This window comes from Grampus griseus (genome assembly GCF_964374135.1).
Source record: "Grampus griseus genome assembly, chromosome: 9".
Taxonomy (NCBI): domain Eukaryota; kingdom Metazoa; phylum Chordata; class Mammalia; order Artiodactyla; family Delphinidae; genus Grampus; species Grampus griseus.
Genome location: NC_139003.1, coordinates 85,001,763 through 85,024,666, shown reverse-complemented (window position 1 = coordinate 85,024,666; position 22,904 = coordinate 85,001,763). Strand labels below are relative to the sequence as shown.

Genomic DNA, 22,904 nt, shown 5'->3' with positions numbered 1-22,904 from the left:
ATTTAGTAAAACTTTTAAATAAATACATTTTTATTAATTGTAATATCTTCTACATAAATATGAAAAATAGTACGGTGCGTATTTTTCTCTGGACGCTGGTTGATATGCATAAGGATTGAGGGAACCACTTAAAGTAACTACTTGTATATCCTCCACCCCATGATTAATTTTAATAAAATGTCCACTTTTAACTTTTGGTTTTAGATTTCATTAAGGAAATCCAGATAACATGTCACTGACATCTCTTCAACAATAGTGGTATCTTGTAAATCGTGGGTGTTTTGGGAGTGATTACAGCAATAGCTGTTGTTCTCTCCTTGCCTCTAGTTTCTTGCCTCATCTAATTCATTCCATATATCATGCTCACTTTCCTAAAATATCACTTTCAAGTGTTGGCATCTGTGGGATAATGGAGGGCATACGGGTTATAAAATCAGAAGATGTGGGTTTGAGTCCCCTTGTTGCTGCCTAGTTCAATTTTCTTTAATACATTTATGTAGAACCGTATTGGAAACATGGTTTTATTTTTATCATCGAAAAATATAAGTTCAAAAAACCCTCAAGGCTCCCTTTGATGACCATTAAAATTATTGGAATTTTAAATGCCTAAGGCAACTCAAAGCATCAGACCCAAGCTCTGCTTTTTTTCAAACTATAATTATATGTCTGTCTTACGAATTTCCCTTTCTCCTATCCCCCTGCTGCCTATTTTGTAGCTTTTGCCCTGGCTTAGAATCACAGGCCAATAGGATAAAGTCTACACTTCTTAACCTGGCCTTCCAGAGCCTTCTTAACATAGTCTCTCATACCTTTCCAGTATTTAACTCCTGTACTCTGCAGTGTGTGTCCTTTCGTTCCTCTGGAATGAGCTATTTCTCATCCTTGAGCATACCCACTGAATGAATGAAATCTTGCTTATCTGTGTTGTACTGTTGAGCATATTTTTCCCCTTTCTTAGAAAACTTTCCTTCTATTTTATAGACAAATACCTTGAAGATCAAAACACTAAAAATTTAGAATGACTTTACCACATTCACCCAGAACTCAGAAGTAAGAATTGTAATTAACTCTCACTTTCTGAGATAAATATATTAGCCCAGTTTATCTTAAAGCACTTGTTCTCCATTGCAAATTTGATTTTTAATACCATGGAAAAAAAGCCTTCATTAGATTTGAGTTGAAGACTTGCTAAGGCAAGTCCAGTGACATGCAGTTCTTCTAAACCACTAGTCTCTTCCAAACAGGAATTGAACCCCTCTCCCAGCATTTCATATTTCCTGTAGTAGTTAAATTTTTTAGATTCATGCATTCAAACCTTGACTGTTATCTCCTTCCATCTGAAATAGCACAGATACTTGTTTCCATTTGTATAATATTATAGTGTCTGTGAACTGGCTTATAGCAGATATAAGTAGTTGCTCCCCAAAAGTTTTTCCTAGAGAATGTGGAACGTGGATCGTGTTAATCTCAGAGGCTTTGGGGTGTATGCTAATATCTACATTTCCTATAGTAACTGTTTTTAGATGTAATCTGCATTTGAAAAGCTATTTAACAACAGTTGAGTAGCTACCCTGGTAGGCTCTGAAGGAATGCAAAAATGGCAGCCCTGTCATCCTTCCATGGTTCCTACCATCCACCATTCAGAAGATGTTCACTGAGTGCCCACTATGCCCTAGGTACTGTGTTTATAATTGATATTTGAAAATATGACAGTTGTTGCCCTTAAGAAGTTTACTGGCTGTGAATAGACTTGTGAGAAGCAGCAAGAAGTTTTCCTGGGGGCAGTGGATGGGCTTCAGGGGGTTTGCGAACCCTTTCATATTATACATAGTGTTTTGTGTGTAAGCTCATTGGGAGAGGGGTGGAGAAGGCTCATAGCTGTTAGATTCTCAAGGGGTTTGGGTTCCAAAAATCTTAGAAACTCTAGACTAGTAGAAAGATAATCAGCTTTGGAGTCATCAGGTAGTTAATTTCTGTCCTGGCCCTGTTATGATTATAAGCAGGTTATCTAGGGAAATTGGGGATGTAATACCTACCTAGAAGGACCAAGATAATATGTATGTAAAGCTTCTAATGTAGTACATAGAAGGTGGTCAATAGTAGTTAAAGACTTGGTATTACTCTAAGGGAAGTGTATTCAAGATTTAAACCACAGAGGCAGGAGAGCCTAAATCTGCCTGAATAGAACATGGACAATTTCAGCATGGAGGCCACATTTGACTTGACTCTTGAAGGAAAAGTTTGTCATGTGGATTAGGATAAAAGGCATTTCAGAGATAGAAAGCAAACAGCACTTGCAAAGACACAGAGATAAGAACTGTGGGTTTTAGATGAGAGGAACAGGGTGGCAGTGTAAAAAATAAGCAAAGCCCATATACCCAAACAAATAGGAGGGGATTCCCAAAGGGAGAGCAGCTGAAATGCTGAGCTTGAGATGAATATAATATTGGCCTCAGCATTCCTGAATGTTTTGGTGAGGAGTGTTTTGATGTCTCATTATTGTGGCATAGTTGTTCACTCTTATAATGTATGGTTTGGTTGGTATGAAGGATCTTTTTATTTATTAAAAATTTTTTTTTTGTCTGCGTGGGGTCTTCGTTGCTGCATGCAGACTTTCTGGCTTTCTCTAGTTGCAGCTAGCAGGGGCTACCCTTCCGGGGGCTATTCTTTGTTGTGGTGCGCGGGCTTCTCATTGCGGTGGCTTCTCTTGTTGAGGAGCACGGGCTTAGGCGCGTGGGCTCAGTAGTTGTGGCTCGCGGGCTCTAGAGCACAGGCTCAGTAGTTGTGGTGCACGGGCTTAGTTGCTCCGCGGCATGTGGGATCTTCCCGGACCGGGGCTCAAACCTGTGTCCCTGCATTGGCAGGCAGATTCTTAACCACTGTGCCACCAGGGAAGTCCCTGAAGGATCTTTTAAAAATGGAGTTCCAGAAGCCCAGTGTTCTTAAATCTGGTAATTTTACCTTATCCCAGATATATAAAGTAATACACTCTCTGTTTATATAGTTCTTAAGTGGCCAGATCAGTGTTTTTCATGGGCTTCTGTTAAAAGTGCCCTGTAAAAAAATTACATTTAAAAGAGTCTTTAGAACCTCTGCAAGTTATTTATAACGGTAAGCCTCTGTTTAGTTTGGATTCCTCAGCATATTTGAGTTTTCTAGGAGATGACTCCGAGAGATTTTGAGACTACACATTTGGGGCTAGAACCAAAGTGAGAAAGGAAAGGAGTTCTAGCTCCCGTGCTATGAAAATGTGGAGAATGTGGCTTTTCTGGACACCTCCCCTCACTGTGTACACTGGATTTACTCATAGGTCATAGACCCTTTGATGTTAAAGGGAACAAGAAAGCTGTTTAAGGAGCTTGTTACAGGTTTCACGGTTAGAAGTTGGCAGAGCTGAGTTTGTCCCAAATAAGCAAGATGTACAATAGTAAGATGCTTTTTCTATGACATGATGTTGCTTAGACCAGCAGTTGCATTCTTATTCTTTAGGGAAAAAGTCAATAAAGGAAAAAAAAGGGGGGCATAAATATCGAAAATTATAGAAAACTTCTTTGTTGGTATAGATTTTTGGTTGTAGCCTATTTGCAAACCAGCAAAGGGGGGCATAAATATCGAAAATTATAGAAACCTTCTTTGTTGGTATAGATTTTTGGTTGTAGCCTATTTGCAAACCAGCTTAAGTGGAAAAAAAAATATTGCAGTAGAATACTGCCCTTGAGTTGCTTTAAGGACAGGAACCAAGAAATGGAGAGCCATCTGTAACCTGGGTGACTCTTCATTTCAGCCCCTCTGTCTTTCTGTGGTTCTCCATATTTATCAGTTTCTGTGTCTATCTAGGGCTGCTTGGATACTTGTCTTTGCTTCTCTGTGCACCTGCTTTACTCTTAGCTGGCTGCATTTGACTTTCACTGCTTGGGGCTGCACCTGCTATTGAATAAAGGCATCCCTTACAGTGATCTAACCTATCTCATTCACTGTATCTCAGTTTAGGGGAAGAACTCATTATGACTAGAATTGCTCTATCTCACTTTCACATTCCTGAAATTCACATCACATCAATCAACTTGCCACCGATGAAATGGGTTTTGTGTAGTATAATTGTGTGGAGTTGACCAAGGTGGTGAACTTGTTCAGATGTGATTGGTAGGTACTTTTCTTAAAGAGAAAAGGGATAGTCCCCTAACTAGGCAGGTAGCCCAAAGTGTATTTGTTTTGAAGCAAAACAGCAAAAAAAATTTAACTATTTTAAGGTTTCAGCCCCAAATAAACTCCACCCACCTTCTTTCAGAGAAGGGAAAAAGAAGCATAAAGAGTCCTTGTGAGTTGAGAGAACATTCTGTTGGCTCTGGCAGAGCATTATTTCACATATTCAGTACATATTAAACGTCAAACTTGTAAGGTTTCTGTGTAGAAACTATAAAATTAAGATAATCTATAAGCTGCATATTTATGGTACTTAAGATTTAAGTTGTAATTTTTCAGTGTTAAAATATGGAACCAGAACATTACCTTCTTGCAAGGAAGTGTAATTCTAAGGATCAATTTTATTCAAGTATTATATTGTCATTTTTTTATTCTCTCTCTGAATATGTATCTGAAATTTATCACTGTCTCAAAGACTAATGTATTTTCTTCACAATAGATTTTGCATTAATAAAATAAATCCAATTGTAGTTCCCGGATCATCTAAAACCTAAGTGCTGTAATGCTGTGTTTGCCTGGTTGTCAGTGTGTCTCTGTGCTATGTATCTGCTTGCCTGTGCACCTGTGTCTTCTTAGCTTTCTCTATCTACTCTGTCCATTGGCCTCTTTGTGCCTAAGATTCATTAATGGGTGTTAGAGATAAATCTGGATGCACTGTGTAATTTAGAAATTTCCTGTAATTTATGCCTAGTTGTTTGTAATTCTTTACTTCTAGTGCTGTAAATAGGTTATATGTAAATGCTAAGGAGGAACACAGAGTAGGTGGGTATTAATAATAGGATTTCGCAACTATTGGAAGAAATTGAATATGTTCAAATATCTCTAAACCCATTCACTGGCATTATTAGATGTTGTACAAAATAACAAATATTTTTCATTACTTTATAACTTAGATAGTAGAAGATTAATTATTAAAGTAAGAAGCACTGTTTTAATGTTCAGTATACCAGATGCTTTGATCTTTTCATTTTATGGAAAAGTAAAGAGGATGGATATTTTAATAGTTCAAAAGCTAGAAATTTTTTGTGTGTGAAAGGATTCAAAGAAACTGTTATTAATGGTAAAATGAAGGCTTAAACTAAGCTTCCTTGAATGAGTAATTAGGTGGGCAGTGGCTAGCTCTACTTCCTTGGCCTCCTCTTCATTCCTTTAACCCCCACTGTAAGCTGATTTCAAGCACTACCATTCTGCTGAAATTGCATTTACTATGGTTGCCTTAGATCTCCTGGACATATCCAGTAGATACTTTATAGTAGTGTGTAGCTTTCTTGTTGCCTCTTTAGCATTCAGCACTGTTGACTTTTTTTTTTTTTTGACTTTTTTTTTGACTTTTTTTTTTAAAGTCCTTCCTGCCCTTGATGTTGAAGCATCATTTATACCTAGTTTTTCGCCTGCCTCTTTAGTCTCCTCTATTATTGGCTCAGATGCAGCATACTTTCTATTTTTCATGCTCTTAGGTCTTAAGGGAAATATAATTAAATATTGGATATTTAAAAATAAGAGAGAATCTTGCAAATCTTGTAAAATAGACTGCAGTGACATGAATTATTCTAATGCTGCTTAAGAGTTTCAAAGAATAATAAAATATTGATATTTTCTCATTCTCTACATTCTTGTGATGGCTGGTAGATTATTCTTAAGGTATTTTTGGAAAATGCAATTTAATCTAAACCAGAAGTATAAGATGAATATTTAACCAACACATTTAATTTTCTGTTGTTGCTTTATTATATGCCAGTTTTTATACTGTTTACAAGCCATGTTTTGTTTGCAAACCATATATTGTTTATGCCATATCTAATATTTTCAAATATGTTCCAAAATGATCTCACATTCTGTTGGCCAAAGCAAGTTATAATGCCACCTCAACCTCAAGGGGTTGGGAGATAAATTACACCTTTTAAGTCGGAAGAACTGTGAAGTCACATGTGGTTTCAATATAGGAAGAGTTGAAGATCAGGCTATTAATATGATCAGTCTACCATATGACAGGTGTAGGGGATATTATTATTATGTAGGGTAGTTAAAACATGGAACCAGGACTTGAAATAGTGAGGGAGTGAGCCATGCGGTTATCTGGGAGAAGAGTATTCCAGACAGAAAGAGCATTAAGTGCCCAAGTATTTGAGTTAAGAGTGTATTGAAGGGATATCAAGGAAGCCAGTGTGCTTGAGCAGAATGGGTGAGGAAGAGTAGTAGATTTGTAATAGTGTTGGGAGTTACGGCAAACCATCCAGGGTTCTTGTAGGTCATTGTTAGGACTTTGGCTTTTACTCTAAATGACATGAGTTTTACTCTTAGGTATGATGTTAACTTACATTTTAACAGGATCACCTTGGCTGCTGTGTGGAGAATAAAATGCAGAGATAAGGATACAAGCAGAGACCGCTTAGAAAGCTATTTGAGCTGTTCAAGCAGGAGGGCCTGGAGACAGTGACAATGAATATGAAGAAAAGGGATGGATTTGGAAGGCAGTTTTGAGATAGCATTCACAAGATTTGGTGATATGGGAGGGTGAGGAAGGATTTATCTGAGCTAATGTGGACACTAAGTGGTAGTGATGAGATAGGGAATACAGGAGGAAAGATAAATTTGAGGAGTTGGGTACTGAGTTCAATTTTAGATGTATAGAGTTTGAGTTGAATTTAGATCTCAGGCCAGTCGTGGTTGGCCCTGTAGCTCTCTAATTTATTGTGTATGGGTGATCGTTGAACTCACGGAAAAAGATGAGATTTCTGAGATAAAGAATATATACTGAGAATAACAGGGAAGAATATGGAACATTCGGGACACTTAAGTGTCTACTTGAGGATGATAAACTCTCAGTTCTAGAGAGTTAGGAACAGAACCTGGAGGGTCATGTAGAAAGTAAATGGATTGAGGAGTTACAAAAAGAATTGTGAATTTGGATTTAACCCTGAATTTGGGAATAGAAGTCATGGGTGAGCTTGTCAAAAGCACTGAGAAGAGGGTAGGACAAATTTGCATTAAAATTTTTTTGAATGGATTTTATGTTATTTTTTTAAAGCAGTGGGAAAATTACTCCTGTCTATGAAATCCTATCATATATATGAGTTGTCCTGAAAGGTAAATCTGCTGTAGACATTTTAGGGAAAAGAGAAGTTGGGGGAGGGAGTGAGGATTGCCCAGAAAGCTAATAAATGTACTGTTTTGGTTTATTATTCTCCCCTCCTCTCTTAACCCTGGATCCCTTCTCCCATTTCTACTCTCTTAACTGCCAGCCCTTGTGTTACTGTTTACCTAGCACTCTATACTTTTTTTTTTTTAAATTTTAATTTTTTGGCCGCGTTGGGTCTCCGTTGCTGCATGCAGGCTTTCTCTAGTGGCAAGTGGGGGCTACTCTTTGTTGCGGTGCACGGGCTTCTCATTGCGGTGGCTTCTCGTTGTGGAGCATGGGTACTAGGTGCGCAGGCTTCAGTAGTTGCAGAGCGTGGGCTCAGTAGTTGCGGCACGCAGGCATAGTTGCTCCACAGCACGTGGGATATTCCTGGACCAGGGATCAAACCTGTGTCCCCTGCATTGGCAGGTGGATTCTTAACTGCTGTGCCACCAGGGAAGTCCCTCTACTTTTTTTGGGGGGGGGGGTGGGCAGCTGTATTATTGGTAAACGTACATAACGAAAGTCAACGTTTTAACCGTTTTTATGTGTACAGTTCATTGGCATTAAGTACATTCATGTTGTTGTGCAATGAGGATTCTTTTTTTTTTTCTTTTTTAAATGAGGATTCTTAAAAAGGAAAAATCATATACTGTTAGGAGAGTCATGGAATGCTTAATAAGCAAGTGCTTTCAAAATGAGCCTAGAAGGATAGGTGAATTTTGGTGGAGGGACTTTATAAGTAGAGGGAACCCTATGAGCAAACAAATAAAGGTGGGGATAAAGAAGAGACTTCAGGGAACAGCAGTTAGCATTATTAACTAAATAAGCACAATCAAAAAGAACATTTATAGAAATAACTCATATAGTAGGGCCGTTGGTGAATTTATATATTAAGACTTCTAAATAAACAAGGAATTGGTTAAAAATAGTATGAATTTTTAGAATAATTGCTAAATCAGTTTTTCAGAGGTAAAAGTAGATTTGGTCTTTGTCATTCATGAAATGTTCTAGCCAACAGAAGATTTATAATTTAAATAATAAATTTTATTTGATTATAGGGGTTATGCTTTAAAATATTTTACTCCCAGAGATTGCCAGTGTACCCACACTACACATTAAGTATTATTACAGGAGGTTTTGTATGGCTCAGAGAAGTCAAGCTGACAGTGAAGTACCAAGTCACCCTAATGGCCTCATCCTATTAGAAATTAGCTTGTACCTAAGAATTGTCACTTCACAAAGCGATGCAGAATACTGTTTTGCCTGAGACTTCACTTTGTAGTCTAAAATGGTAGCTGAATTTTAAGAGTTTTTCATTTTATTTTAAAATAAGCAAGTTCAAAAAAGATCCACCACATTTGGGTAAACTTTTTTAATGTAATAGTTGTCTAAAGGAGTCAGTTTGCCAGTGTAAAGAGACTGGTGAAACATTTAGGGACAAAGCCAGTCTGAATTAGAGTGTTTTTTCTCCTGACTTGTATTTAAAGCACAAATATTGTAATAATAAAGCTCAAATTTGACCTCATAAAAATGAAAGACATCTATAATACAAAAGGTAATGCAAGATAAGCAGTAGATTGAGATAAAACATTTTAACCACATTAAACAGTTGGAGGATTATTGTCTAAAATATATGAGTAGCTTCTATATATAATACTCCAATAAGAAAATTAACAAATGTTAAGAAAATTAACAGAAGAAAAATGAAAATAATTATTTAAACATGGGGGAAAAGTCACCAACCTATTCAATAATCAGAGAAATACAAATTAATTAATGTTAACTTTTGAGGGGTCTATCAGATTCCACCAAATTTGGTGAAATTCAAAAATTGATAATCATGGCAATTCAGAAATTGATAATAGCAAATGTTGGCAAGGATAGAGAAAAACTAGTATTCTGGATCTGTTAGGAAGGTAAACTGGTAAGGCCTTTTTTGGAAAGCAGTTTGGCCACTTGTAATAGAGTTGATCATGTGTATATTCTTTGACCCATAGTGTCAACTTCTAGGAATCTTTTCTTTAAAATATTTGCATATGTGTGTAAAATAGTATGTCCAAGTATATTAGTTACAGCAATTTTTTGTGAAACAATGTATAAAATATCTATTAATAAAGAGGCTTAACATGGTTGGTTACTTCAAAGGGGAGGGATATGGAGGAGAGGTGATTACTTTTTCATTTATAATTGTGTGCAGAAAAAGTTAACATAACAAGCCTGTGACTGCTATCCTCAGAAAGGCCTACTTGCAAGATTGGCCCTTGGCTGGGGTCTGGGAACTTGGACTTTTGGGAGGATTCCCATCATTCCATGATAAGAATAGCTCCCTTTGCCTTTACTGTACAAATATAGTTTTTGTTAAACACCTACTTTCCTTATGGAAATCTGGGAATTTGGTTCCTGCTAAGACAGAGAGTACCTGTATGACCAGCCACCAATAAAAACTCTGGCTACTGAGTCTCTAATGAGCTTCCCTGGTAGACAGCATTTCACCAGTGCTGTCACAGCTCGTTGCTGGAGTAATTCAGTGGGTCCTGTGTGACTCCATTAGGGGAGGACTCTTGAAACCGTGTGCCTAGTTTCTTCTGGACTTTGCCTCATGCTCCTTTCCCTTTGCTGCTTTTGCTTTGTATACTTCAGCCGTAATAAATCATAGCTGTGAATGTGACGGTAGAGATAGTCCTGTGAGTCGTCCTCATGTATCACTGAACCTGCGGGTGGTCTTAGGAACCCATGGCACAACTTGACATTATGGTTTGAATGTTTTAGCATCTGCATGCATTGCTTGTATAAATTTTAAACTGTTAAATTTAATATATTAAATATTTAAATTATATGTATGTATGTGTATACATAGGCACACATATATACCTCATCTCTAAGAATATGTTGATGGGTTTTTATATGTGTGTATTAGCACCCATATATTCTGTACATTTTCCCCCTGGTGATAAAAGATTGAAAACTTTCCTTGGTGACATTGTAGGTAATATAATAAAGAAGCAAATCAAAAACAAAGTGTCTTCAGGTATGTTATTTAGGACAAGGGGCTTATTACTTTAAATAAATTATTTTAAATTACACTTCATTTTTTATCAGTTTCATATGTCAGTATGATGGTAAACCACAAAGATCAAATTTCAAGTAGCATTTTAAATGTATACTCTCCAGTTATACAAACTCTATTATCTCAGCTTATTGAACTGAGTAAGTTATAAATGTGATAGTAGGGTGCCAATTCATTGACTATGTGATGCTCTGAATATGGTATCAGTGCCCATTTTGTTTCAAAGACTTGTCATGCTTTACTAAATATGTGATACATGGAAGATACTAGGTATTGTGGAGGAATAAAGAAAAATATAAAAGATTATCTCTGGAAGACAGAAAATTATTATCTTGGGTGGCAGCAGTGGTTGTAGTGATGGGATAAAACCTGTAAACAAATGATGGATAGAAGAAGCGGGAATGATAAATACTATATGACCAAGATCTACTTTTGGAATATATGCTACCTGAGGGCAATATATTGTTCACCACTATATCTGTACCACCTAAAAGAATACCTGACACATAGAGTAGGTTAGGAAAAATGATATAAGACCAGTCATCCTCATGAAGGTGATAATTGAATCTTACTTTTTCCTTTTATTATAGGTGTCCAGATCCAGTATGTCAGCAAGCTGAGAAAGTAGGTTTTATTTGAAAATCATAACAGTTAATTCATGAGTTGAGCAGAGCTATCTAATGTTATATGAATATTGTGTGGCTTGGTAATCTGAGACACTGTAATGGCACTTAGCAACAACTAGCTGGTTCCTCTTCCTTTAGTGGTTAGGGCAAACAACTATATAGGTAGAGATATTTGAAGACAAAAATCATGCCCTTGGTAACTTGGGGTAGGAAGTTATGTGCAAGATTTCTTGCAGAAATCTTGATAATTATATGTAGGTAGATCCTAGTTTTTATCATGATTGAAGTTTGGCTTTTTGTTTGATTTTTGTGTGTTATATGAAAGAGGAGCACTGTTTATCGTTATTACAAAGAGATATTCGAAGACAAAATCATGCCCTTGGTAACTTGGGGCGCACATAACTTCACAGTAGTGTGATCTGGCCTTTTCCGGACCAAGTCTAATATAATGCCAGAATGAAATACTTTTTGCAGGAAATTATCACTATCTAATTTCAGGACTTTTTCATCACTGTGAAAAGAAACCCCATACCCATTACCAGTCACACCTCACTCCTTTTCACCCCACCACCCTGGAAACCACTAATCTACTTTCTGACTATAAATCTGCCTATTCTGGACATTTCATATAAATGGAATCATATAATGTTTTTTGTGTCTTACTTCTTTCACTTAGCATAACGTTTTCAAGATTTATCAGCTGAGCATGTATCAGCACTTTATTCCTTTTTGTGGCCAAATAATATTCTATTGTATGACTAGACTACATTTTGTTTATTAATTCATCAATGGATGGACATTTGGGTTGTTTCCACTTTTTGGCTTTTATGAACAATGTTACTGTGAGCACTTGTGTACATGTTTTTGTGTGGACATACGTTTTTAGTGCCCTTGGGTATATTTACCTAGGAGTGGAATTGCTGGGTCATATGGTAACTCTATATTTAACCTTGTGATAGTTGCCAAACTGTGTCTCTGTTAAGAATTTAAACCTTAATTTTACAAACAAAAGTTTGCCAGCCTAACTTGACTTTATCTCTACTTGGTCTTCCCTTCTTTTTGAAAAATGAAATGATTATGTGAAAGCACATCCTTTATTATAGTTAATTTTTTATCTTTTTAAAAACATAAATACCTTATATTAAAGTGTTTTTATGCATTGATAGGAAAAATGGGCCCAGCAGATCCCTAAATAGTAATTCCTTATGTGTTACTAGACTTGGGGAGTGGAATGGGAGGTTGCAAAAATATGGCTTGTAAAGTTAATTTTCAAGCTTTCGAATAAATAACGGGGCATATGTGATCTCTGTGTAGATCCATAATGGAAGGATTAGGGAGAACATCAATGACAATTTATTCTACCATTCTGGAATTTGGCCCATAATTTATTTTATCTAATGCAGCCTAAAATAGACTTGGAATATACAGTTGAAAATTGCTTTCTGAATTTTTAAATAGAAACTGTAGCTGGTAGTGAACAGTGTGGTCTCAAGTATTGTACTGTGGTATGGCATCAAACCTTAGGGTACACACAAAAAGATTAAAATGCTCTTTAAGAACAAAAAAAGATAGTATTTGAGTATACAAATAAAGATATTTTGGTATTTGCTAGTTTCAATAACAAGTCAACTAATCTGAGTCAGGTAATTAAAATATTTCCTTAAATTCCTCATCTGTTAATAAATCTTATATGGTCATCTCAGTCTTTACATATTTTTATTATTATTTTGTTTTGTGGTACGCGGGCCTCTCACTGTTGTGGCCTCTCCCGTTGCGGAGCACAGGCTCCGGACGCACAGGCTCAGCGGCCATGGTTCACGGGCCCAGCCGCTCTGCGGCATGTGGGATCGTCCCGGACCGGGGCACGAACCCGTGTCCCCTGCATCTCAACCACTGCGCCACCAGGGAAGCCACTCCGTCTTTACATATTTAAAGGCATGCTCTATGCTAGATGTTGGGTATGGTGCTTTATACGCATGGTTTAATAAACATAAATGCATTTTTTTCTGTCTCTACTCCTTGACATACATTATTTATTTATTATACTATTTTGTTATGCTCACCAAATTTTCTCTTTTTCCTCAGTCATTCAGAGAGTTTCTTTGGGACTTCCCTGGCAGTCTAGCAGTTTGAATATGGAACTGGAGGGATTTCCCTGGCAGTCCAGTGGCTAAGACTTTGCCTTCCAATGCAGGGGGTGCAGGTTCAATCCCTGGTCGGGGAGCTAGGATCTCACATACCGCGTGGCCAAAAAACATAAAACAGAAGCAGGGACTTCCCTGGTGGCGCAGTGGTTAAGAATCCGCTTGCCAACGCAGGGGACACGGGTTCGAGCCCTGGTCTGGGAAGATCCCACATGCCGTGGAGCAACTAAGCTCGTGCGCCACAACTACTGAGCCTGCACTCTAGAGCCCGTGAGCCACAACTACTGAGCCCACGCCCCTAGAGCCTGTGCTCTGCAACAAGAGAAGCCACTGCAATGAGAAGCACGCGCAGCGCAACGAAGAGTAGCCCCTGCTCGTTGCAACTAGAGAAAGCTCACCCGCGGCAACGAAGACCCTATGCAGCCAAAAATAAATATAAATAAACTAATAAAAAAAATCTTAAAAAAAATATGGAACTGGAACTGGGGAGAAAAGTCAGCAGAAATACAGATTTGGGGATCGTCATAAATGTAATAGTTAAAGGCGTGGTAGGCAGGAGATAAACTTGATAAAAGACAAAATCTGAGGAGAGAATAGGTCAAGAGAGAACACATGCTTTAAGGGGCTGGATGCAAAGGACCAGAAAGGGTTAGAGGAGAATCAAGAGACACTTGTTTCATGAAATTGAAGAAAGGAGTTAAATACTTTATAGGAATTGAGGCTTATGGTTTTGATGCCTTTTGGAGATTATTGGTGACTTCATGAAAGTAGTTTTCAGTGTAAGTGGTAGAGGGAAGAGTGAAATTTTTCAGGGGGTTCAGGACTTAATGGTTCTCCAGGAAGTATAGGTTTCTCTTTAAAAGTTTGGTCTGTTGACCACAGCTTTGTGGCAGTCTGGCCTAGCAAAAAATAATTTATTTCCATATAGTGGTAGATATGAATTGAGCTTTCTTAAACTGCAAAGGTGACGCTTCCTGTGCTACATTTTTGCAAAGGTGAAAATACGAATTCTGCATCCATGCTATTAATTTGAGGGGTCTTCTTTGTTTTATTTTTTAGTAGGACAGTCGATGTTATTGTAACTTAATGTGTTAAACCTGGCACTCAATATTCTCTAGCTCACTGTATGTTTATATTATATCTTTTGGAATAATGAGATTAGTGACGGATTGCTTTGTAATACTTTGAGAGTCTGGGCTTGGCAGAGTATTCCTCAGTGGAGACTAAAGGGTAAAGAGCACTATAGTGATCATGTTTCCTTAAATCAAGACACATAACTAGATAAAGGGAGGCATAGCCAGAAGCCATAGTATTAATACCCAGGTTTTGGAATTTTTGAGCAATTTGCTGTGGGGATAGTGGGACAAAATATTTGAAGTTGGGATTGACCTGGAAAATGTGGAACCAGTGGTTACATGAGTTAAATAGTTAGAGGGACATGAGATAAAGGATGATGAAACAGATGAAAGAGTTGAAGGCTTTGTGAGTAGAAACAAAATAAAGTAAACCTGGGAACACTGTTTTTTTCCCCCATTTGCTGTATTAACAAAACAATTGTATTGTCCTCTTAGTTCAAATAGGATTCTACTTTTTTTCCATAAAAAATATAGCCCAGAGGTAGGGAGGGGATAAACTTGGATTATATCCTCCTAATATTTTGATCTTGAGAAAGTACTGTATTTTCTTTTCAAACCAGAGAACAGGAGCCTTTCCTTGAAGAAAAGGAAACCATTTACTTGTTGTCTAGGGTGTGCAAAAAACGATTATAGTCTTGCTGTGAAATTTTTTTATTACCTTTTTTCTTAAAAACTTTTATGTTTTGCCATATTCATTGTTTTAAAATATAAAGTCTGTAGTACAAAGTTTTATTTAAAAATGAATTCTCAAAATGAAGATCCATTGCTTCATCTATTCAGGGAGGATTATAAAGCTACTATGTTGAGGAGATCTCCTTTGCTGTTATTTGATGGAACTAGGAATTGAACCCCAGCTTCTCTGACTCAAAGCTGTCTCATTGTGAAGTGGTAATGAAATTTAAGGAGAGAAAATCGTTTCCTAAGTTTACTGGTCAATTCTGATTTGCATCCGTTTCTTCTGAACATAACCACCTGAGAAGACCTAAAGAGTATATTGACTTGCTGCAGTTTGTCACAGGTTATGCTTGTAGTAGCTGGTATTAATAGAATAAGAAGATATGGTCTGCATCTTCAGGGAACTCATGTTCTATCAGGGATGGTATATGTGCACATATAAATAATTATTGTACATTGGGAGATGTCCTAGATGAGAGGTATATAGCAAGTGCTGTGGGTAGAGATAAGGAAGCAGTATGGGAGGAAGTGGAAGATGGGATTGGGTGCCAGGATTATTCTCAGGGAACGTTTCAGCAAGATAATATCAGTACTGAGCTAGAAAGAAGTGAGGAGTTTGCTTGGTAGACTACTAGAAAAATAATTGAAGCATCGAAATCAGGATGATCAAAGAGTAAAAATACATTACTCTTATTAATACCCAAAGACTGGTAAGATTGGCCCCTGTTTACTTCAAAGTATGTCCTTTTAGTATCAGCCTGACATAGCTTTTTTCTTTTTTTTTTGGTGGTACACGGGCCCTCTCCCTGTTGTGGCCTCTCCCGTTGCGGAGCACAGGCTCCGGACGCGCAGGCCCAGCGGCCATGGCTCACGGGCCCAGCTGCTCCGTGGCATGTGGGATCTTCCCGGACCGGGGCACGAACCCGTGTCCCCTGCATCGGCAGGCGGACTCTCAACCACTGCGCCACCAGGGAAGCCCCTGACTTAGCTTTAATGAGAAGGCAGAGCTATGCATTTCTGAAGAAGAATGGCAGACAATTTAGTCTGTCATGCAGCAGTAGGTAAAGCGTGAGCAAAGATAGGAAGATGAATTTTGAAAGGCAGAGTTTCATATTTTGCACCTAAAGGTAAACATTGCAGTTGTGTAGCTGAAAGACCCGTTCGTTATTTTAGTTGCTTTCAACAGTTATTATTAGAGGCATACATAGTTTTATATAAATATACTTGTAAAGATTTAAGAACAGCCAGTTAAGTTAGAGATAGTATATGTTTGGTGGAAATTATACTCTGATTTTACTACTTGCTGCTGTTACTTTATATTTGAGGTTTTAAAAAAATTTATTTCGTCTTAGTAATCATCCACCTTGTGTGGTTGGATTAGCTCAGTAGTATTACGATTGAGGGGCTTTTGTGACTGATGGCATTAACATTTCAGGCATAAAACCAGATGAATTTTTTCATTTAACAGTTATTACTGTGTGCCAACTATGTGCCAAACGCCCTGCCTTTTAAAATTCAGATGGATTTTCCAGTATTTGCCTCAGAAATATTTCAGAGCAATGGCAAAAGCAGTACTATATAGGTACTCATATATTTTGCTACAGTGTAACTCTAAAGCTTGAAGTAATTCCATTTATTTCACTTTAAGGTAATGTTTGGATTTGTGTAGTGTATGCATATTTACTAAAATTAGTGTCTTATGAAGCTGTTTTTTAAGTGTTAATGGCATTCAGGAATTTGGGGCAGCAGTGTGTGGCCTAGTAACAGAGTAGAGAAGGCTTGAGCTCCAGTATTTATTTATAGGCCATCTTATACAAAAAGAATTTGAGTTAGCTTAATTTTACTTTAGCTCTACTACTTTTCTGTCTGCTTTCTTAATTGTCCTGATTGAAAATCCAGCCAAGAAGTAAATTTAACACCTGTTCCTGTCTACATTTATTCTGAATTCTAAGTCTGTTTGGTGAGTATGAAGAGAATTAGATAAGTTTTAGCGGTGGAGCTAACACAGCTTGCTGATGGATTGACTGGATGTTGGGGGTGAGGGGAGGCGGAGGTAGGAATCATGATTATTCCCAGCTTTGAGGCTTGAGCAGCTATTGAATGGTGGTGCTCTTTGGACATGGTTGTGATGCCTGTGAGACACCCAGTGGACAATTGAGTAGACAGTTCGCTCTTTGACTGGAGAGATACAACAAGTGTCACAAACACATTGTCACTAGCTTTGGTCCTTAGATAAACAAGGGAACTGTTCTACCGTTTTAAAGAACCAAATCTTGACACACAACTGGATACCTTAAAGAGGATAGTCATATTGCATGTGACTTTAGGGGCCTCTGAGAATCAGTTATTGATTTAGGATTGGGGAATAAAACTTCTGTGTTTTTAAGAAATAAAGAGAAACTAATTTGTTTGGAACTTTAAAACAGTGAATATTAAACTCCATTTTTGTTTGCATCACAAATTCTAATGTATTAGAGACATCTCTGACTTATCTGAGAAGGCTAATTAAACAATTCTTGAAATCACCCATTTTAATGTGATTTGCATTGCACTAGCTATAAAGTACAATAAGATAGTCCAGTCTCTTCTTTCAGTTTTATAGTCTAATGGGTGACACATTAGACTGTAAATACTTTTCAGAAGTGGTAATAAAACAATATTATTGACTACTAAGTGCTGGGAACTGGGAGCAATGAGGAAGGGAGTGTTCAAGAAAGACTTAGGGGCTTCCCTGGTGGCACAGTCGTTAAGAATCTGCCTGCCAATGCAGGGGACACGGGTTCGAGCCCTGGTCCGGGAAGATCCCACATGCCTCAGAGCAGCTAAGCCCATGCGCCACAACTACTAAAGCCCGTGTGCCTAGAGCCCGTGCTTCGCACCGCAATGAGAAGCCCACGCACCGCAACAAAGACCCCAAAATAGATAAATTTATTTTAAAAAAAAGAAAGAAAGCCTTCAGAAAGGAAATAACACTCTAGCCAGAGTCCTCCTATTAACTCACCAGCAAGAGGAAAAATTGTAGAACTGTGATGATGAGGGGTGGAAGGATGCTTCTGCTGGTGGTGGTAAATCTATATGGCTGAAGCATCATACTCTGAGTAAGAGAGTGTTATAAAAAGAAGAAGCTGGGAAATCAGACAGGCAGCTTTCAAAATATGTTAAAATGAAAGGATTTGGTAACTTATCTAGGAGGTGATAGACCCATTGGAGGGTTTTTAAGCATGGGACAAATTAAAATAATCAGGCTTGCTTTTTAGAATAGAAACTGAGATAAGAATGGAATTATATGAGTTTATTATGTGACTTTCTCAAGACTTTTAAGGGTAGTTGAAAATGTCTTTCTTAAAGGTTTTTTGTTTGTTTGCTTAGTTAAAAAAAGAAAGCACCACACATGATAAGGGGTGTCAATAGTACCTATAAGTTGAGGTAAATATACCATTTAGCTGTATTTTTGCCAGTTAGGACAGTAAACGATTCAAAATATTTTCTTGCTTTAGTGTAATTATGTGTCGCTTAATAAATGATTTTATTAGTGTTTAGTTCAGTGCTGTTCTCATACAAACTGTCACGTAGCACTGTAGTTACGAATAATGTTCCTTAGTATATTATGGCATGTTTCTCAATTTCATATTGACAACTTCACTACAGGCAATGGAAATGGTGGTCAGAAGTTAAAATGAAATGACATGTGTAGGTACTTTCCATTTCATATAGTTAAATGAACTTTGGTGGTGCTATGTCTCCTCCCAAGTACTATTGGGACATTAAATTTGGTATGGTATTTAAAGAACAAAACCGTCTTCTTTCGTTTAGGCCAGCATTCAAATCTTATTCTAAGATTAATTTATTTAACATATAAGCATTAAATATTCTCCAGGGATGCAGGGCATTACACATTTTAATCTGACAGTAATCTTGTACTCATAGAGTTTAGAGTTTAGTAGAGGAAATAAGATGTATTCTCTTTATATATTTATCATAAAGAGAAGGAAATGGTGTTTCAAGAGTACATATACAGTCTAAAAAGAACTCAGAAGGGAAAGATTATTGTTGCATGAGGGGAGTAAGAAACTCTCAAGGAGCTAGGACTTAAAAGATGTATAAGATTTGGAGGTATGTGAGTGGAATGACCACTAAGAAGCAAAGAAAGAGCATACACAAAGACACAGAAAGATGATTATCATGATAATTTTTAAAAGTCGAATCTCGAAAGCATCTTTTTATGGTGTTTTGTTTTGTTTACCAATTACATACTGCTGGTGTCAAGGGCTACCAGATCTGTACATTGTTGCATTATTCTGATGTTTTAAGAGATTTAGGAAGGAGTTTTGGTTTGCTGTACCTCCCAGTTTATCTAGAATTTAATCTCAAAACTTTGGGGGTTTTTTTGGCCATGCCGTACGTGGCTTGTGGGATCTTAGTTCCCCGACCAGGGATCGAACCTGAGGTCCTGGCAGTGAAAGTGCCGAGTCCTAACCACTGGACCTCCAGGGAATTCCCTCAAAACCTTTTAATTCTTTCATTTAAGTACTTTTGTTTATAGGTGGTGTGGTTTTTTTGCTCCCATTTGCTGCTGAACAGTGATTTCCTCCCCATCCCTTTGTTTTTGCTACTTGATAATTACATTTTTCCTTCTTCATCCCTAATCCGTGCTCCTCCTCCCAAGAAAAATCCCTAATCACTTTTCAGAAATTGTCAATGCTGCCAATCTGTACATAAGATCCAGAGGAATCTAAGAATTGTTGAAAATCAACATCCATTCCCCCATGCAGTCGATCACCATACTCCTTCCTCTTGAACATACCTTATACCTGTGGTTCTTACGCACAGACTCCAGACAGCAGCCGCAGCATCACCTGGAAACTCATTAAATACAAATTCCCAGGCTGCATCCCAGACCTGCCGAATCAGAAACTCTGAGGGTGGGGCTCTGCAATCCTTCTTTTAACAAGCCCTCTAGGTGATTCTGAAGCATGCGCAAATTTGACAATATGAATGAAGCATGCTTTAAAATACTCAACACTCCCAAGCAAACAAATTGGCCTTGAATATGTGACTCCTTTTGATCTCTGATCTAAGAAAGGTTTTATTTAAAGAAAGAAAGAAATCTGTAGTAGCAAATAACATTTAAAGAGTTTCAGTAATTACTCAATAGTAATTGTTAACATTTGAGTCCATTTTTTCATGCCAGGCTTTTTGGTGAGAGTAGTAGGTATTATCCTCAGATCACAGACGATGAGACACAGGTTAAATTAATTCAGTGTCTTATAGCCGGAGAGTGTCAGATCAAGAATTTTCATTCAAGCAACTAACTATAAAGCTGATCTTTTTGTTAGGAAATAAGTTCCTATTTGAGGATATCTTTTTAATACAGTTGGGTAGAATTTTTTTGATGCCAATTTTTTAAAAAGTATGAAACAGTTTTTATGTTTAATAGGCCACCGTTGTTTTATTTATACTACATCAAAGATTAGTATCTCTAAGGGGTATGAAAATTTCTAAGTACACTACTTATGTAGACTTATTTTAATAGAACATTCTTCATTGGAACCTGACAGTAGAAGGCATTCCATGCTGTGCTAGTGTTAAAGAAAACTGAATGTATAAAAATTCAAACTCAAATTAGATATTTATTTGTACACAGAAGTGTTCTTAAGTTTCATTATATCAGAAATGAGAAGTCATTTTCTATAAAAACTTTGCTTTGCACATTTCTCAATAACATAATTTATCTTGTAAAAGAAGAAATGCTTGGAGCGATTGCAGCAGGTATTCCAGAAGTGCATTTACATTTTATAATTAAATTCATCCCCTCTTCCCTTTGCTTTGTAGTTTTTTTATATGTGTGTGTGTGTTTTTTTTTTTCAGTGACAGTTACCTAAGTTATATCCCTTTCCCCCTGTGTTTCTGCAACTGTTTAGATTGATATCCTTCTGTTAGTCACATTCACATAGAATATTTTGTAATACATTAAGGTACTATATTTAAAAATGAAAATCTTTGAGCAGAGAAAACGCAAAAATTCTGATTAAATATGTGAGATATATATGTTAATAACTGGGAGGATCTTTGTTAATGTGGAATAATGAAATTATGAATAATCTTTTCTTTTACTTTTTTTAACATTTTAATTTTGAATAGGTAATGCATTCATGTAATCCAAAAAGTATGAAAGGACGTATATTAATGTTTCCTTCCCATCCATTTCCTACAGCAACTCATTCTCTTCCCCATAGACAGCAACTTTTGTTAATAGCTTTGGAGATGTTTTATGCACATGTACAAGCACATACAAATGTATTTTTTCTTTTTAACACCAATAGTTATATATACACTATTGTGTTCTCAGCTTTTTTACACTTAATATATACTTTTGAGATCTTTCCATATCACAGTATATCAAGAGCTTCCTCATTTGTTTTCAGCGTATGTCATATTTGATTGTATAAATGAAACATCTTTTTAGCCAGTCCTCTATTAATAGTCTTTTCCAGTTTTTGCAGTCTTTTGCTGTTATAAACAATTCTGCAATAAATAACTTTGTGTGTACATCATTTCATGAGTGTGTGCCATTTACCTAGAGAACAAATTTGTAGAAGTGCAGTTCCTAGGTTAAAGGGTTATGTGTATTTGTAGTTGACAAATTACCCTCCTTAGGGGTTGTGCTAATGTTCTTTTCTACCAGTATTGCATCAAAGGTCTGGTTTTCCCACACCCTCACGAACAGCACATTTACTTTTTAAATACAATTTTTACCCCCAGTACACCTACATACTTTGAGAAATTTATTACTACAGGAAATAACATCATAAATGTGGAGAATTTTGCTTTGGCATTGTGCCAGTGCAGAACAAGATTCTAGTTAAGTCTTTTTATCTTAAAAATGAATATTCCTGCTTTAGATCTCTAAGATTGTGATGATAAAGTTCAGTAGTTTTTCAGAGAAAAACAGAAAGCTTACTATTCTATGTGTAAGGGTCTATTTTAAGATTATTTCAAGTGTTATATGTTAAAGTATGTCAATACAAGAATAAGTTAAGGATCTTGAATTAAAGTTCTATCTGATTTTTTAAAAATATAGACATAATATTCTTAGTTGCTTAATTATTAGCATCATGAGGAACAAAAATAAAATGGTGAAGAAGTTAAACATTACCAGATTTCTTTTTCATTTGTATTTAATAATTTTGTGGAATAGTTAAACTAGAATGCCTTCAATATGTCTTTAAGCCTGGAAGAAAGCAGCCTCCTTTGAAATTAAATTTCAGCAATGTAGTTGAGTAGTGAATTTAAACAATTCACAATGCTGACTTTCAGTGCTTCTGAAAGCAGGAAGTGTATTACTGACATGCAGAAATATTCCAGCCCAAAGAACATCCCTACCGCCATATGTGGTAAGAATTTGTCACTAACTCACAAACCACTTCTGTAATGCAGTGAATAAGCAGAATTGGTCTTTGTTAGACATTTCCAATTCAATATCAAAGAACTTTGTTTTGCAGTGTCTTATAAGTAATTATTAGCTTATGCCTTGGAAGGACGCTTGCACATCATGGGTGCTCAAGGTTTATTGAGAGAAGAAATAAAGAAACTTGTACATAATCTTCTGGGCATGATTTTCAAATTTGCTTTTTGAGACCCTGAGTTAAATATTCTGATTCAGTGTATTAATGATTTATTTAAATAAAATTACTTTTATTCTAGTGTTCCCCCCCTTTTTGTTTTTTACTACTGTTTGGAGTATTAATCTTATGTTTACACTTATGCTAAAAATGAAATAATCTTAGGGTTAATTATAAAGGGGTAGGGAGATATTGTGAAACTACAAAAACAAGAAAATGAGTTGGGAGGAATCAAGGTTAGCAAAATTCAATGAAGAGCTATTATTACAATTTTCATTAAAATTTTGAAATACTGATGTTTTTCTGAACT

The 22,904-nt window shown here is 36.7% G+C and overlaps 1 protein-coding gene and 1 long non-coding RNA gene across 3 annotated transcripts in view; one reads left to right on the top strand and one right to left on the bottom strand.

Moving 5' to 3' along the window:
* LOC309827028 overlaps positions 1–22,904 on the bottom strand; it is a 128,240-nt gene that overhangs the window by 1,529 nt on the left and 103,807 nt on the right. The gene's annotated exons all lie outside the window — the stretch shown is intronic.
* PTPN12 (protein tyrosine phosphatase non-receptor type 12) overlaps positions 1–22,904 on the top strand; it is an 86,509-nt gene that overhangs the window by 9,060 nt on the left and 54,545 nt on the right. The window lies entirely within an intron of this gene.